Genomic DNA, 4,357 nt, shown 5'->3' with positions numbered 1-4,357 from the left:
GGAAATGCAGTACTATTATTTTAAGAACGACTATTAATAATTAAGTAAGTGTACTATAAAGCATATGGTAAGACATAGAATAATTTCAAAAGTGAAAAAAAGTTAAGCCAATAGTACAGTAAACAAAAGGTATAAAAATACCCCCAATAACTCAAAAGAAAGCAGAAAAAAATAGATAGAACTAATTGAAAAATCTCTAGAAATTTGGTAGATTTTTATAAACTACATCAAGAACTGCATTAAAATACATAGTCTAAAAACATCAATAAAATGACACATTTTCAAGATTCATCTGTATGCTATCTACAAGAAATTCATTTAAATACAAAGTTGCAGATTAATTTAAAGGATGAAAAATATGCAATTTCAGCACTAATAAAAAAGCTAAATATTTATGTTCATATGAGAAAAACAGACTTTGTAATGAAAGATATTACTGTGACTAAAAAGGATGATTACATACTAATAAAGAAACCAATTTCATATATATATATATATACATATATATATATATTTTAAATCATTAAGACAAAAGGAACAATTTTTCAAAATATGATACAAATAGAAAAATAGGCAATTCCATGATTATATTTGCACACATCAATAATCATATTTCAGTAGTTAATAGAACAAGAGCATAAAGAATCAGTAAGACATCAGAAGCCCTGAACTACGTCACCAATCAATATTTTAACATACATAAAATTCTCTATTCAGAAATTGCTCAGCATATTTAAGTTGATGTGGAATATTTACCAACCCAAGGTGTTTTCTCATATTAAAATATGTCACACTAAAAAATCAATAACATAAAAATGCTTGTTAAGTGCCCAGATATTGGAAATTCATGATACATTTCCAAATATCCCATGGATCAAATAAGAGAACACAAGGAAAAATTTTTAAATATTTCAAGTTGAATAAAAATGAAGGTACTTTATGAAAGTGTCTTTATTAGGAAAATATAGCATTAAAAACATATATGTAGTGAATACAGGTTTCAGTTTATGTTCACATTAAGAAATTTGAAAAAGAGAAGGAAATTAAATCTAAGGAAGGAATAATAAAGGATATGAGAAATATAAATTCAGAAAGGAAATTGAGTACAGAAAATAATAAATGACATTAATTCAATCTGATTCTTTGAAGAAATAATAAAATTGATGAACTTTTCATACTGACCAAAAAGACATATCACAATAATTACATATGTTCAGTATTAAGAAATAGTAAAAATATGTCAATTCTAGAGTTGGTGTGTGTGTGTGTGTGTGTGTGTGTGTGTGTGTGTGAGAGAGAGAGAGAGAGAGAGAGAGAGAGAGAGAATTATATATTCTATCAAAGTTTTAATGTTATCTTAAGGATCCTTAAACCTCTGTTCATATTTTCCAATTTTTATTTCAACGATTTTCCTCAAGTTGAATAAGTTCTGTTAATCTGTGTTCAAGTTTACCAAGATTTTCCTCAACATAGTGCTATAAAACCTATCCAGTGAACATTTTTATCTCAAATATTGTTTCAATTTTAAAACTTAATTTTTAAAATTTTTCATATATTTGATTTCTGAGATAGTGCTTCAATTCATCTTGATCTCATTGATCATAGGCATATTAAATTCTATAAAGTATTTTGTGATAATCATAACACCCAGATCATCTTCAGATATGCACTTGTGAATTATTATTTTCCTGAGTATAAGGTCACATTTTCATACCTTTTGCCTATCAAATAATTTTGGAATATAAACAGAAATTACTGTTAGCAACTTACCTCATATATGGGGAACTCAGTGTGGTCAAATATTAGGATAAATTTGATTTACTATTATTGATTTTGTTTCATGTTTGGTTTTTTCTTTTGTTTTCCTTTAAACCTAGTTCCTCCAGACTTCTTTCATTGTTTTGCAGTGGAAAAAAGGGCATGTTATTTTTAAATCAAAGTTTTAGTGATTTTGTATTCTTGCCATGGACCGCTAGAGTCTTCAGGGCACGGTGACATTAAAAAAGAGAACTTTTCCTGTTTGTTTGTTGCATCTTCTATATTTTTATGACTCTCTAAACTCTGGTTCTCAGTCTTTAGAGTCATCAGAAAGCGTTTTTCTCACTTGCTTGCAAGTTTATAATTAATATATGTGGGGCACCTTAGCTACATGGTATAGCAGTTAGATCTGTCTCTCTGTCTCTCTGTCTCTCTCTCTCTCTGTCTCTCTCTGTGTGTGTGTATGCATATATGTGTGTATGCATGTATGTCTGTGTGTCTGGCTTATACTCCAGTTGTGCTAGGGCAGCAGGATAAGTTACCAAGAGATCAAAGAAAATACCCAGAGACAGCATGAAAGACATAGGGTTTGTTGAAAATAGCTAATGAAGATCTAGTAGCAATGGGCTGGACAGGTGCTTCTCCAGAAGGTTCACTGGTAATAGGCTGGTTAGGTGCACTTGTTTCACAAGGTGCCTCTGGGTTTTTCATCAGAAAAGTGTGCCTTCTATCCCTCACAACCCTTTGTCCAGGGGCAATTGCCTGAATGAGCACATCTCTTTCCCTGGTGCTCTGATCTGAATCAACTGTGCTTCAGGGAAAGGAGTTTTATAAAAGTTTTATAATGAAGCAATGATATCATTAATTTACTTTTTTTTTTGGTCCTTGTATGACCAGCATTCCAAGGAGCCTCTACCCTGAAGTGCATGGAAGAAAGCAGCTTTCTACAGATAACACCAACATGTCCTAGTTCCCAGAATACATGAGAGAAGTCAGTGGCCTGGATTATAGCTATGTAGGCATTCTAACACAGAGCAGGCTCTCTTCGAAGTTCCCTGGCTTGGCTAGATCCTTGGGATCCTTGGCTAGATCCTTTCAGGGATATGATATTACTGTTTTCTTTTCTTTCTTTTTTTTTTTTCAAAATATGAAACACTGCACAGATTTGCATGTCATCCTTGAGCAGGTGCCATGGTAATCTTCTCTGTGTCCTTCCAATTTTAATATGTGTGCTGCCTGTTTTCCTTTCTTTAAGGATGATACAGTGTGTGTGTTTGTGTGCTTTAATTGGCAGATAGCATTATATGTTTTTATTACACATGACATGATCTGTATATATAAATTGAGGAATGGTTAAATATAGACAGATAAATACTACACGATCCTTTGAAAAAGGTGATCTCATAGAAATTGAATGTAGAATGTTTTTACAATAAACTGAGGTGTTATGGTTTGGATGTGAGATGTCTCCCTAAAGCTTATATGTGAGACAATGCAAGGTTTGGAAGAGAAATGATTGGATTATAGCCTTAATTTAGTCAGTGAATTAATGGGACTAACTGAGCAGTAACTGGAGGCAGGTGCTATGTCTAGAGGAAGTGGTTCACTGGGGGCATGGCTATGGGATATATATTTTGTATCTGGAGACTAGGGTCTTTCTCTGCTTCCTGATGAACCTGTGAGCTGGTTCCTTCAGCCATACTCTTCCACCATGATGTCCTTCTCACCTCCAGCCCCAAGGATTGGAGCCTACGTTTTTATGGACTAAGACCTCCTTAACCGAGAGTCTTCAAATAATCCTTTCCTCCTCTACAGTTGTTCTGGTCAGGTCCTTTCAGTCACAGCAGTGAGAAAAGCTGACTAAAATATGGAGTGTTTAAGGGCAGAAAGAGGAAGGATGGAGGTTGGTCCACATAACCACAGTTGGATTGCTGGAATAAACTTTTAAGAGTTTTGTGTGCTTTCTTGTGAAAATGTGTATTTAGGGCTTCCTTCACATTCCTGAAAAGGTGAAGAGCTTTTGTTTTGTTAAGTTTTCATATTACACTACTAATGAGTCTTGCCTACACCTTGGAAGCAGTTCTTGTGTATACTATTTTGAAGGAATAAGGAAAATAAATGCAGAGTCACATAGCAGTCACACAACCATAGTATTCCACATTGAATATTTAGGCAAGTTTTTTCTGATAGTGAATGGCAGATTTAATTGCAGGCTTAATGAGGTTAAGAGTGTTAGATGACTGTATGTGCTATAAGGTTAAGGGTACCAGAAAAAAAAATTGTAACTAAAACATAAAAATATCAGGGTTAGAATTTTTAAATGGAGTATGTAAGAGGAAATTTTCTGAGTAATCTTGATTTACCGAGTGAACAGGCTACAGCATGCACTTGACTGGAACATTAGAAGTAACACCACTTTCTGTGTCTCTCTTTGGATAATGTCTTAATGAAAGGTAATCTGCCTTCCTCTATTATTATGTATTCTTTTTTATCATAGACTAATTTATAATTTTTATAATTATTTATTCAGAGTTCAAATGTATCATACTCTTATTCTATGGCCCTTGTAAAGTCCTTATCTTCATGTTAAGATATGTAA

The 4,357-nt window shown here is 33.0% G+C and overlaps 1 pseudogene; it reads right to left on the bottom strand.

Moving 5' to 3' along the window:
* Window positions 1-2,899: 2,899 nt before the first annotated feature.
* On the bottom strand, window positions 2,900-2,994 carry LOC113187957 (U6 spliceosomal RNA; annotated as a pseudogene).
* Between the last annotated feature and the right edge of the window lie 1,363 nt (window positions 2,995-4,357).

The sequence above is a fragment of the Urocitellus parryii genome, chromosome 12 (assembly GCF_045843805.1).
Source record: "Urocitellus parryii isolate mUroPar1 chromosome 12, mUroPar1.hap1, whole genome shotgun sequence".
Lineage (NCBI taxonomy): Eukaryota > Metazoa > Chordata > Mammalia > Rodentia > Sciuridae > Urocitellus > Urocitellus parryii.
Note: the sequence above shows the minus strand (reverse complement) of the source record. Positions and strands in the feature narration are given on the sequence as shown.